General features: G+C 35.5%; 1 long non-coding RNA gene across 1 annotated transcript; it reads right to left on the reverse strand.

Annotated features, from left to right (window-relative positions):
* Positions 1-11,161: 11,161 nt before the first annotated feature.
* On the reverse strand, positions 11,162-14,241 carry LOC130463712 (uncharacterized). Its single transcript, XR_008923855.1, has 5 exons — positions 14,107-14,241; positions 13,913-13,981; positions 13,150-13,827; positions 11,464-12,125; positions 11,162-11,364 (listed from the first exon to the last, which is right to left on the reverse strand). It is a non-coding gene; the product is annotated as an uncharacterized lncRNA (long non-coding RNA).
* Between the last annotated feature and the right edge of the window lie 591 nt (positions 14,242-14,832).

The raw sequence follows: 14,832 nt of genomic DNA on the forward strand, positions 1-14,832 counted from the left end.
TTAGTATCCTTAATTTTGTTCTACTTATTTATCCTTTCAATATTCTTAATTATCAAATTGTAATGCGTATTGGAAGAGAGTTTCGATGAATTTTAGGTCTAATCAATTATTATTACCACTTGATGAATAAAAATTAAAATAGAATTATACTTAATTCATTATTATTGTCGAAAAATCTGATGAATTTAGTCCAATTAAACTGATTTTTTTGGGGGGTTAATTTGGTTATTGTTTGTTGACGTTTTGTTTCTGGGTGTTTAATTTTTAGTTTTGGTGTGTATCCCTATTGATTTGGCGTTTGTTTCTGATTATTATGTGAAAATTTGATTTTTTTTCCCCCAACAATCAAGTTTCAGCATTTGTTGCAAAAGTTATCACTTTTGTTTATGCCTGAAAATTTTCAGTGATTAGTTGTGTAACACCCCAACCTCTAATTCATTTAATAAAGCATAATTAGCAGCGGAATTAACCTAATTCGGTCGGGACATTACCTGCCGTAACTCCCTCTTGGGAATTACAAGGCAACCATCAATCATAAGCTATTTAAACTCCAAAATTAACATAATACTTGTTTTGTATTCCCAAGGTAAAAGTACATAACTTACTACGAGTCTTTAATTAAACTATCAAAACGTTAAGCGTAACTAGGTGAATATTATTAAAGTGAAATCCTTGCCACTACTCGTTTCCATCGTTCCCAGCAGTACCTAAAACAGAAAACAAAAACGGTGAGCCGAAGACTCAGTAACGAACTATTCTAGCAACGTAAATTCATTTCAATTCATTTTATTTAATAACACAGGGAGAATAGAATAATGTAAAGCATTTTATAAAGTCCTTTATTTAATTCATTCATAACTTTAGGGTGCACATGCTAGTCGTGGCAAGTATGACATGGTGGAACGTCTTCCACGATGGACCGCTGTCCATAAAACATGGGGCCTTGGCCCGAAAAACATGAGAGCCTTGGCTCAATGGGCGGATGCCCCATGGGTACATGCATGACCGAGAATCGTAACCTGTGAACATATACTGCCAAACGGACTAGGAATTTCACTTTCATTTATCATGTTTCGTTTAATTTTACATTTTAGCCTTTTTACTTCAGTAGAAGTAACATAATTCCTTTAGATCATGAGATCATGATAAAACATCATTTAGATCCTGGGATCCATAAAATATCATTTCTTTCCTGGCATCATAGAGACATCATTTCATTCATGGTTTCTTATAAAGATCGTTTTATAAGAATTTCAATCAATCATATTATAATAAATAATTCAATCAAATCACATTTCATTTCCCGCAATTCATAAAACATGTCAAAGCATTCAATTCATAAATAAATCATAACATTGTATTTTCATAAACGCATTTATAAGGGAATTGCGGGTACTAGCAATAGCCGTTACCTCACTTCCACGATTTTGGCTAAGGATTTTCGCTGGTTCGTTCGTCCTGAGCTCCGAGTCCAATTTCTTTAAAAATAGTAAATAATTGAATTAGTATTAGATCGATAAATAATTTAAAATTAATATTTTATAAATCATAAATTTTATAAGTAATGAATTTATAAATAACGAATTTTAATAAATTATAATTTCGAATTTTAACGAAAATGTTATTATTAATTAAATTTTCAATCGAAATACATATATATTTGATAAATCGATTTTCATGAAAATCTTATTTAAATTCCGTTTTTGTTAACTCAAGCTAGTAATTTATTTTAGTAAAATCGATATTCGATAATTTAACCTGAAAAATAATAACAATTTATTAGTAAATAATTATATGATAAAAATTTATTAAAACATGAAAATTAATAATTTAGAGATTCTGAAATTTAATAATAGGAAATCTGAAATAGTTATTCAATTTTTAACTCACCAAAGGCCCAAAGTAAAATAGCCCAACTCAAATACGAGTTTGAGACTTTGAGGTGAATAAGAATCAATGTTTCACTTAGAAACATGATTCTCGGTTTTCTGGGAAGGGAAATAGAAACAGGGGAGGGGCGTGAAACAGGGAAGGCACGGAGGAGGAAGGGAGTTGGGGTGGCTGGGCTCGGTTGTCGGCGACGGGGAAACTCCAGCGTGGTTGGGCGGTTCTGACCGCGTGGCTGTGGCTCGCGGATAAGAGGAAGAAAAGGAGGGGTGTGCGAACAGGGGAGGGAGAACAGGGGAGTCGAAGAGAAAGGAGGCGGTGCACGGCGGAGCAGAGCACGAATAGGAGGGGAGATGGGGCTAGGTTTGGTGGCGCCAGAAATCTCCGGTGAAGGCGAAGGTGGTGGTGGCTGGTCTGCGGCGGTAGGACGACGAAAGAAGGGGGGAAAGTGCGAAGGAGGCGAGAGAACAGGGGAGTTTGGGGGTGGGGTTTTGCGGTGGTTCTGGGCGGCGTATCGCCGGAGATTGAGGATGGAGTTGGGTTTAGGAGGTGGTAATGTGTTTGTGGACTTGTGGTGTGGTGGCGTGGTGTCGGTGTTGGTGGTGCAGCGAAGAGAAAAGGGAGAGGCAGGGGAGACGATATGGGTGTGCGGTGGTGGCCGACGGTGATTGGGACGGTTCTGGGTCGTTGTTGCGGTGTTTAACGGTGGTTGAGGTGGCGGACAATGGTGGTTATGGTGGTGGTCGTTGGTCCGAATCAGAGAAATCAAAAGGGGAGTGAAATTGGTTGTTGTTTTGATTTTTGATATTGAATTTCAATTAGGAAATAGAAACTGAATTTGTATCCATGTAGAGTAAATGGGAAGGAATGAACATGGACTGAATTGTGGGAAAGAGAGGAATGAAGGAAAATGTTTCCTTTTGCTTTGTACGTGGCGAGCAAGGGAAGAGGAGAAGGAAGAAAATTTCTTCACTCATTTGTGCGTGGGAAGCAAGCAGAAAAAGAAAAAAAAAATGATTTTGGCTCTTTTAAGGGCAATTTCGTAATTTCACATTATTTGGCCAAAATTTCAGAAATTGTTGCTATTTTTGAAACTTACTAAAAATAGAAATGTTTAATTAAAATAATTCTTTATAAAATTTATCGTTAACGAAAAATAAATAAATCTTCGTTTATAAATTTATCGTTTAAAATAAATCGTAAAAACGATTAAAATAACGAAATTTGATTATTCATAATTATTTAAAACAAAATCAAGCTAATAAATATTTTTAATTTTAATAAAATCATGTTTAAAAATTTCGGGGTATTACATCCTTACCCCCTTAGAAAAAGTTTCGTCCTCGAAACTGGAGCTCAGTCGATCTTGCCATTCTTAAAATCATACGAGTCATATTTAATTGTTCTACTCGTCATTCACTAATCGAAAACATGCATGTCATAACCAATCATTTGATCTCACGCATAAGCATGGTTGATATATTACACATTCACAGAAAACATGGAGATTCGTACATCATATCGTTCTCTGGCAACTATTTGAAGATATTTCGCTTTCATTTGCTACTGGGCTTCTTTGTTTCAGAGATCTTGTCGTTGAGTTTCATTACTTCACTCGTTTAGATTTCGATATTCGATCTTTTCTTCTACGTTAAATAACTTCGTTGACCACGTTCGTTGCAGGGGTTTGAGTCCAATCACGTGACTAAAAATACATCGTTAGACATGTGGCGTTGCTACTTATCCTTTTTAGGAGAATGCTAAGCCCTCAAGCGTGCCTTTATTTGGAACAATCTTGCTCCCAGAAAACTTAGTTCATATTACCTGGTCCTATAGACATGTCATATGTTGATTTCCTAATCCCAATTCCATTGCATTCCTCAATCATTCATAATTCTTTTCGAATTTCTAACATTCATTGATATCATCAACCTTATTGACAGATTAATTCTTGATAACTTATTTTGGTAGAATCCTCAAGATCTTATCCATGTGTCAACTCAGATGGGTCTTTTATCATAACTCATGTTGGGTTCATAACATTTCTACTTAACTTCTTAGCTTCCTTACTAGAGGCATATCAATCATCTTTTAGTCCTTCAACATGCGTTTCTTTGATTTCACTTCAAAACAATGGTGTTCAACAATTTCCCACCTAAGTCAAATTCTTTCACAATGGAGGGCTCAGCCCAAATTACGTGACTATGTCTTTGAGCATAGCCTGGTTTAGATTTCTACATATACTCAAAATATACGGTATATACTTTAGCATAGATTAGTCTAGGTTGTTCACTCTAGATTGCCATTTCATAGCCTTCGAAACTACTTTCTTTCCAATTTGACATATTTCAAAACTTCATGAAATCCTGTATTTTCCTCAAATTTGTTTCCTCCATAATTCTTAAACTATACGTAGGCAGGTTTACTAAATGTATCAAAGCACAGGTCTTAATTGTGATTCGTCAAGATATCTCATACAATTGATAATCCCAAAATAATTTCAGCTAACTTTATGGTATTTGGTTTACAACCTCTACTATATTCTTAATAGCTCAACGAACCTTCAAAAATACTTTTACACCAATTCCATTGATACCAGAATATGACGCATAATGATAACTTACCTTAATCCTCAATAATACTCATACATTATCGTTTCTTGCACGTAAGATTGGGGTTCCCAAGGTAACATTTTCATGTTATCATTCTTAAAATGATTTCCGCAAATTAACTCTTCTCATCTCATTGAAAACTAAAATCTTGTTCTCTTATTAAAGGTCTATCATGGTTCCTTCTCGAAATATATTTGGGCACTTACTATAGGCAACTAAAATTTTCTCTCTCCCCTAGTTGTCTGATAACCTTTCATTTTCGACCCTTTTGTCTCTTAGTCATTGGAGTAATTTACTCTTATTCTCTCATACGCATCAATGTCAATCTTCTTCATAATCTCCAACCTATCATCCTTTCATTACATCATCTCAATATGCCTGAACTCTCAGGTTACTCAGTACTCACTATCATACACATGTCAACCTATTTGGTATAAACTCTAAACATGTATGACAAATAATAAATAAATGAAGGAATGCCAACGAATATCATACAAAATAATTAGAAAAGAGAATTACAAGGACCATTGGTAACATTTCTGCCTTTTTCATGTGGTTTTGCCAAAGAATCTTCTCCAATCATGGGTTCCTGAAGCATGCTAACAATGTCAATGGTTCTATGTTCGTTGTCAATAGACGATCTTTTAGTACGTGTAGCTGATGGTGATAGCTCAGAATAATCTCGAACCTAATGGTCATGACTTTCACAACGATCATTTGTTCCTATTGCAAATCCTTAATTTGTGCTTTCCTAATCTCATAATTCAAAGTTGGCCTCGCATTTAAGCAAACGTTTCCTTTATCCTTAAGGAACTTGACTTCCCTAACAAATATTTCCTTAGTCTCATCAATCAAAGTTGGTCTCGGTACTGACTTAACGCATTTAGACAAACATTTCCTTTATTCTTAACATCTTAACTTCTAGGTTTTACATATCATCTTGGTTGGCTCGTAGAAAGGTAGGATCGAATTTAGGTAAGATTTTGACTCAAGCATCTATAATAACATTAGCTTTTCTGGTAGGGTATTGTATATCAAGATCATAATTAAGGTAGTTCTATTCAGGGACTTGGAGTTGGCGAGAGAATCATCTATGACCTTCCTGTTCCATTTCGACACATCATATTCCATGTTTAGAAGTATTAATATAAATAACAAATCTCTTAGTTCCGGATGGAAGGCAAGGATATAGGAATTGTGATACGTCTATTAAGTTCTGAAATTGCAGATTTACAATCATCATTCCCCATAAATTTGATATTCTTTCTAACCCATCGGATTGTGGGTAAGGCAACCTTAGAGAAATCTTAGATAAATTTTCGATAACCTTCAGCTAAACCCATAAAATTTCATACTTCAGGGACATTGGTTGGTCTAGGGTATTCCACGATTGCTTTTACTTTCTCATGATCAACAGATACACCTTTCTCAGAAATAATATGACCTAAAAACGATATTTCCTTAAGCCAGAATTTACACTTTGACAACTTAGCATATAACTGGTTTTCAATCAACATATCTAACACTTTTCTCCGATGCTCCTCGTGTTCCTCATTACTCTTAGAATGTACCAAAATATCATCAATGGAAACAACTACAAACTCGTCAAGGTATGGTTTGAAAATGTGGTTCATTAAATCCATAAATACAGCTGATGCATTAGTTAACCCAAAAGGTATTACAACAAACTCATGGTGACCATAGTTGGTTCTAAAAGTTGTTCTTGGAATATCCTCAAGTTTATTATAAAGTCGATGGTATCGAAACCTCAAATCTATCTTTGAAAACACTTTTGTACCTCGAAGTTGGTCAAACAAATCATCAATGCGGAATAAAGGATATTTATTTTTGTCCAACTCTCTATAATCTATGCATAACCTCGATGTTTCATCATTTTTCCTCATAAATATGGCAGGGCTCCCAAAAGTGAATCACTCAGTTGAATATACCCCTATCCAAATAAATCATTTAATTGTTTCTTCAATTCTTTGCAACTCAGTTGGAGTCATTCTATAGGTGCTTTAAGAATAAGGGTGGGTCTTGTGATTACTTTAATGCTAAAATTTAATTCTCTCGGTCGAGGCATACTATGTTTCTTTTCTAGAAAACATTTGTCTATTCTCGGACGATAGTTGTATCGGTGATGGGTACGTGATCGACAACACTACAAGGATAACCAGAAAAACTCACCATCGGTCATCAGGGGTTTTCAAAGCAGAGACAGTTTGAATCATTGGTTTTCTTTACTAACATTTGGGACGAAATCCTATCCTCATTTGCCATTTTGGTCACACTATGCCCCCAAAAATTATTGTTAGCTTCACATTCAGTCAACTAATTCATTCCCAAATTACATCAGATCTAGATAGATCAAAGGATACTAAAATTCAACTTTCTCTAACATCATAAGACAATTTCTAATTCACAATCACTAGGAAAGAAAACACTCATAACTGCATCGATATGGCATAATCATTGTGAACAGATTGCTCGTTGCGAGCCTTAGGTTACATTATTCATAGCCTCGATAGACAACATTTAACAAGTTGAAGCAAATAAATCGTTGAAAATAAACCCGTTCATCCCGTTCCTACACTCACACTCATATTCATTTTAACTTAACAAAATTTTAAGAATGTCCCATTTTAAACTTATTCTTTAAAACTCTTTTACTTAAAGCCTAATGAATTCTATTTCGTGCGAAACCCGTAAGGTCTAGCACTTATGGTCCAGAACCTTGGCTCTGAATACCAAACTGTAACACCCCAACCTCTAATTCATTTAATAAAGCATAATTAGCAGCGGAATTAACCTAATTCGGTCGGGACATTACCTGCCGTAACTCCCTCTTGGGAATTACAAGGCAACCATCAATCATAAGCTATTTAAACTCCAAAATTAACATAATACTTGTTTTGTATTCCCAAGGTAAAAGTACATAACTTACTACGAGTCTTTAATTAAACTATCAAAACGTTAAGCGTAACTAGGTGAATATTATTAAAGTGAAATCCTTGCCACTACTCGTTTCCATCGTTCCCAGCAGTACCTAAAACAGAAAACAAAAACGGTGAGCCGAAGACTCAGTAACGAACTATTCTAGCAACGTAAATTCATTTCAATTCATTTTATTTAATAACACAGGGAGAATAGAATAATGTAAAGCATTTTATAAAGTCCTTTATTTAATTCATTCATAACTTTAGGGTGCACATGCTAGTCGTGGCAAGTATGACATGGTGGAACGTCTTCCACGATGGACCGCTGTCCATAAAACATGGGGCCTTGGCCCGAAAAACATGAGAGCCTTGGCTCAATGGGCGGATGCCCCATGGGTACATGCATGACCGAGAATCGTAACCTGTGAACATATACTGCCAAACGGACTAGGAATTTCACTTTCATTTATCATGTTTCGTTTAATTTTACATTTTAGCCTTTTTACTTCAGTAGAAGTAACATAATTCCTTTAGATCATGAGATCATGATAAAACATCATTTAGATCCTGGGATCCATAAAATATCATTTCTTTCCTGGCATCATAGAGACATCATTTCATTCATGGTTTCTTATAAAGATCGTTTTATAAGAATTTCAATCAATCATATTATAATAAATAATTCAATCAAATCACATTTCATTTCCCGCAATTCATAAAACATGTCAAAGCATTCAATTCATAAATAAATCATAACATTGTATTTTCATAAACGCATTTATAAGGGAATTGCGGGTACTAGCAATAGCCGTTACCTCACTTCCACGATTTTGGCTAAGGATTTTCGCTGGTTCGTTCGTCCTGAGCTCCGAGTCCAATTTCTTTAAAAATAGTAAATAATTGAATTAGTATTAGATCGATAAATAATTTAAAATTAATATTTTATAAATCATAAATTTTATAAGTAATGAATTTATAAATAACGAATTTTAATAAATTATAATTTCGAATTTTAACGAAAATGTTATTATTAATTAAATTTTCAATCGAAATACATATATATTTGATAAATCGATTTTCATGAAAATCTTATTTAAATTCCGTTTTTGTTAACTCAAGCTAGTAATTTATTTTAGTAAAATCGATATTCGATAATTTAACCTGAAAAATAATAACAATTTATTAGTAAATAATTATATGATAAAAATTTATTAAAACATGAAAATTAATAATTTAGAGATTCTGAAATTTAATAATAGGAAATCTGAAATAGTTATTCAATTTTTAACTCACCAAAGGCCCAAAGTAAAATAGCCCAACTCAAATACGAGTTTGAGACTTTGAGGTGAATAAGAATCAATGTTTCACTTAGAAACATGATTCTCGGTTTTCTGGGAAGGGAAATAGAAACAGGGGAGGGGAAGGCACGGAGGAGGAAGGGAGTTGGGGTGGCTGGGCTCGGTTGTCGGCGACGGGGAAACTCCAGCGTGGTTGGGCGGTTCTGACCGCGTGGCTGTGGCTCGCGGATAAGAGGAAGAAAAGGAGGGGTGTGCGAACAGGGGAGGGAGAACAGGGGAGTCGAAGAGAAAGGAGGCGGTGCACGGCGGAGCAGAGCACGAATAGGAGGGGAGATGGGGCTAGGTTTGGTGGCGCCAGAAATCTCCGGTGAAGGCGAAGGTGGTGGTGGCTGGTCTGCGGCGGTAGGACGACGAAAGAAGGGGGGAAAGTGCGAAGGAGGCGAGAGAACAGGGGAGTTTGGGGGTGGGGTTTTGCGGTGGTTCTGGGCGGCGTATCGCCGGAGATTGAGGATGGAGTTGGGTTTAGGAGGTGGTAATGTGTTTGTGGACTTGTGGTGTGGTGGCGTGGTGTCGGTGTTGGTGGTGCAGCGAAGAGAAAAGGGAGAGGCAGGGGAGACGATATGGGTGTGCGGTGGTGGCCGACGGTGATTGGGACGGTTCTGGGTCGTTGTTGCGGTGTTTAACGGTGGTTGAGGTGGCGGACAATGGTGGTTATGGTGGTGGTCGTTGGTCCGAATCAGAGAAATCAAAAGGGGAGTGAAATTGGTTGTTGTTTTGATTTTTGATATTGAATTTCAATTAGGAAATAGAAACTGAATTTGTATCCATGTAGAGTAAATGGGAAGGAATGAACATGGACTGAATTGTGGGAAAGAGAGGAATGAAGGAAAATGTTTCCTTTTGCTTTGTACGTGGCGAGCAAGGGAAGAGGAGAAGGAAGAAAATTTCTTCACTCATTTGTGCGTGGGAAGCAAGCAGAAAAAGAAAAAAAAAATGATTTTGGCTCTTTTAAGGGCAATTTCGTAATTTCACATTATTTGGCCAAAATTTCAGAAATTGTTGCTATTTTTGAAACTTACTAAAAATAGAAATGTTTAATTAAAATAATTCTTTATAAAATTTATCGTTAACGAAAAATAAATAAATCTTCGTTTATAAATTTATCGTTTAAAATAAATCGTAAAAACGATTAAAATAACGAAATTTGATTATTCATAATTATTTAAAACAAAATCAAGCTAATAAATATTTTTAATTTTAATAAAATCATGTTTAAAAATTTCGGGGTATTACAAGTTGTTGGTTCTTTTGAATATTTTTTTTTTGGGGTATCACATCTTTCCAATTTTTGCATATCTCGATTGACTTTGGGTGTGATTATATTATGCTGGGAGTTGTGAATTTAGAATTTGAGTGTAAGGTAACTACATTTGATTGAGCAAGTAGTAAAATTCGATTGGATCGTGAAGTGGAGTAGAGAGGTGAGAATTTTGAGTGTGAAATGGTATTGGTTTTATAGTTACGTATTAGTACTCTTTAATTCACTATTGAGCTAGCTTAGCTTTGTAGGTAAGGGGTACATAGATTAATGGAAGGCGTGCAAGGCATAAGGGTAATAGTTTAAGCACTGATTCAAATACGCTGGAGACTAGTTAAAGCCAATTGGTAATGTTATGACAGTGGCTAGGTGGTTTTGGTTAAGAAAAACAAATCATTTCCAGGCACTTGTTAGGCTTTTCTTGTAAGTATGATTACACAAAAAAACAATATCCCAGTTGCATTTTTTATTGAAGTTGGCTCTGGAAGCAGCAAGCAGGGGATTATCGTCCTCTCAGTCGATTAATTTTTCAACTTCTCAATTATTGAAATTGGCAGTTGATTTTGTTAATGCATGTTAATGATGTTCTGTTAATGCATTAATGCAGGTTCTGCGTGTTCTGCCTTGCCTTGAAGGGGAAACAAAATTCGTTTGTCAATGTCATAATAGATTTTTTGTTCGGCCTGCACATTTGGTTTTTCTGATAAAGAAGGTACGTTACTTAATGTTTTTGTGTTTCAACGTACAATTATATCTCAATATATATTCTGTATTTTTTAATGCAGCTCATACTTTTTTAAACATTTATTTTTCATGTTATTGTATAAAAAGGCTGATAAGCAAGTGACAAAGGAATTCACGACACCATCTCCACGCTCGACATCATCACAGCCATCATCCACTAGAAGGTATACGATCACTCTTGAAGATATATTAAAGTTTATACATAGTTCATCAATAAATTTTATTATTAGGCCGATGCTGCATTGATTTGATCTCTCTTGTGTAATAGTGCCCTCGTCAACTACTAGGCTCCAAGGATAGTGGATATTATGTCTGTTGCTACAAGATCGAGATAATAAAATCCAAGTAAATGATCATTCATGACAAGGTATTACTTCTGATGCATATATTGTCTGATCATAATCATCCCTTAATGAGACCTGCCTAATTAATTTATTTTAACATAACCACTGCATTCGGATTGTCTTTTGATGCTGCGATCACATAACTTGATTGAATTGAAACATCTCGTAGTTGATCTAGCCCCTGAATTCTGGACTTTGCTTTGAACTTTTGTGACCTTTAATCTGTGTGCAGATAATCACCCTACTATAAGTATATAATATTATTAGCGATATTTCAGTAGCTAGTATGCTGAAATATTTTTTGTAAGATAATGAAATCACCTTTTTGTCACATTTTACGACCATACGAGTTATGGTGAATGTCCTAAACTGCTAGGTGAAATTTGTGACACTATTATTTGGATTTAAGAAGAGAACTGCCCTGTTGCTGCAGAAGCTCTGGTTGATGCTACTACAGAAGCTCCGGTTGATGCTGCTACAGAATCCCGGATTTAAGAAGAGAGCTGCACTGTTGTCGCAGAAGCTCTGGTTGATAAGCTCCGGTTTATGCTGCTACACAATCCCGGATTTAAGAAGAGAACTGCCCGGGGATGCTGCTACAGAAGCTCTGGTTGATGCTTGTAACACCCCGACAATTCTCTCCTTTCTAAAATAACCTTTTAATATAAAACGTAGAGAATTATCAAGGCATTATCGCCCGTGTGAAAACGTAACGGCTTATTCAGAATTTTGCAGCGGAAAACATAAAACTAACTTTAATAATTTAAATAAGTCAACTACGGAATAAAATCTAAAACCAACAAACAAAACAAAGTCAACGTAATTAATTAAAACAAAGTTCGAGTCTCTTTAAAACAGGCCAAACAAATTCAACATCAAACTTAAAACAAAGCAATTTAATAACTACACAACTCTTCAATCCCGAACCCCATGATGCATCACCTTCAAACCTGTAATGGACGATGCTTATTGATCCCTAGAGACTGCTCACCAAGATTGGGTCATCACATGATCAATAAGGCATAGCCATGATCAACATGCACAAGCAAAAGCACGTAATCAACAAAGCTGAGTACTACATACTAAATCAATAATAATCCTAACATGATTCTATTAAACGAATAATCCTAACATGATACTAATAGCGTAAGTAAGAATAACCAAGAGACATTCACTTTCAAATCACAGTTGACTAGACTAGACTGGACTAGACTTTCATAACATTAATATTATTTTAGTTGAACTAGAAAATGGACCGAGTTGTCCGTCCAACAGTCTTCACTAAGGAAGACGAGGTACGGGCGCGACTCCGTAACCTCACTGACCTGCGATATCGAGGAACGTTTGAATAAAAATAGAACACGGTGATCAATCCGGTCCCAGAAAAGGCCATGGGCTACCACCATGAACCCCAACTCTTGTTTGTCCGTCACTTTAGACGTGCACAGTCTAAAGCTATTGCTACCCAGTTTCACTTTACATGATTTACAAATTGAGACTATGTTATGACTCAACAATCACATAAGACATACAATTCACATTTGTTCACAACTGTTTTTATCTTGGAATTAAGTAAGTGATCATAAAAGCATCAATCAAGACTCATTCCAATTTATCCAACCTTTCCTTTAACCATGATCAACCCTGTATATGGGCATAAAGTTTCAACTTACTAAACAAGGTCCACCGCCCTCATAAAGTAGTGAAAAGATAGAAAGGGAACAACAACCAATCGATCCAAACCAATCATATAGAATAATCTAGTGTTCCCAACCAACATGTTTGTATCAATCATCCATACTAACATGTTACAGTTCTCATAGTGCAAAATAAGTTCAATAAGTTTGTCCAACAGTATTAAACATGCACATTCCATATAACCAAGTTCGTCCATAATATCAACATCACCAAGTTCAACAATAGTATCAACATAACCAAGTTCAACAACAAAATTCAACATGGTTTCAACAATTAGCACACATTCCAAGCACGCAGGTATGTACGTACCTTGTGTAAACAAATAATAGGCCACTTTAACACTTTCAAAAGTCGCCTACAAAGAATTCTCCGCCTAAAACAACCAACAAATAATCCCAATCAATTCCTAATCATTGACAACCATAAGAGAGCATTCTAAATGCATCCTAAACATATTTAGAACTTTCCCCAATATCAAAACTTAAACATTTGATTTCCTAGCATCATCATTATTGAATTAGTGATTGAAATTCGTTGAAAACTTTTGCAAACATTATACTTTAAATTTCGAGCAATATAAATTCGTTTAAAACTTCGTCAAGGCCAAAGTAACATGCTTAGAACATCCCAACAATAATTTTAATAATCCACAATCATTCCACCATGATTCAATTCCATTAAAACTTAAAATTCATATTTTAAATAATTAAAAATCATTATTTCAATGCAATTACATAATCTGAAAATTAAATTATTAATTAATTCAAATATATAATCTGAAAATTCATAGCTTAATCATAAAAATCATAAATTTAATTTAAGAAACATAAATTAAATTATTAAAACGTAATTAAAAACAATAATTTAGGTTAGGGTTCAAGAAACAACCAAAAGTGAGGGAGAGAGACGTTGGTCGGAAGGGAAAAGCAGCGGCGAGGGCTGCGGTGGTCGCCGGTTACGCGACAGTGGTGGTCGCGGAGGTGGTGGCTGTGCGGATGAGCAAAGTCAGCCACGAAAGTAAGAGAGAAAAGAAAAAAACGAAGGGGAAAGGAAATAGAGAGGAGAGAACTACCGTGCAAGGTGGCGGTGGTCGAGGTTATGCAGCGGCTGCGCTAGGATGCTCGGCGACGAGTGGTGGTTGCTGCTCAAATCAGAAGTGAACAAAGGGGAGGGGGAGCAAACGGTAAGGGACGACGCAAAGGGAGAAAAGAAGGAAGGAAAGAAAGAAAAAGAGAACGAAGAAGAAGAGGGTCGAAGGAAAGTTACCGGCGGGAGGAGGTCCGGCGGTGGTGGCGGCTGGCAGAAGCAAGGACGACGTGAATGGTTGAAGGAAAGGGTTTCTGTTCTTTTACGTGAACTTGAGGAGGGGTTTTGGGTTTTTCTTTTACGTGGAATAGAAGTAGAGAAGGGAGGAGTTTTGGGTTTGCTATTTTGGGCTTCACCCAATTGGGCTAGAATTAGGATTTAGTTTGTTTGTATCCAAAACGGTTAGAATTGTTTTCTAAATTCGATCGAACGTGTTTTCGTAATTCAATTCTTTTCAACATAAAAATTCTAAAATTATTTTTGATTTCATAAACCGTTAAAATACTTAAAATGTAATCAAATAAAATAAATAAACGTTAATTATATATTTATTACTAAAATTTGTAAATTCTATTTAAAATATAAATAACTATACGTTAAAATACATTAATAAAATTTATAAATTTACGGGGGATTACAATCTACCCCTCTTAAAAGAAGTTTCGTCCCGAAACTTGACACGGAAATTCACACCTTTTTCAAAAGTTTTCAACTTATTCATACTAAAGAAGTACTTGTGCCACTCATGTGCACTCTTTTGCCAACTTAAAGTTGTTTGTGTTACTCATGAACACGCTTTTCTTATGCAGAGAATCTAATTACTTGCATCAACATGCATAATTTGCTAAAATAAGCATAAAAATGCAGAAAAATACCATAAAAATAGGTAAAAAGCGCGAATTTCTA

The sequence above is a fragment of the Spinacia oleracea genome, chromosome 6 (genome assembly GCF_020520425.1).
Source record: "Spinacia oleracea cultivar Varoflay chromosome 6, BTI_SOV_V1, whole genome shotgun sequence".
NCBI classification, from domain to species: domain Eukaryota; kingdom Viridiplantae; phylum Streptophyta; class Magnoliopsida; order Caryophyllales; family Amaranthaceae; genus Spinacia; species Spinacia oleracea.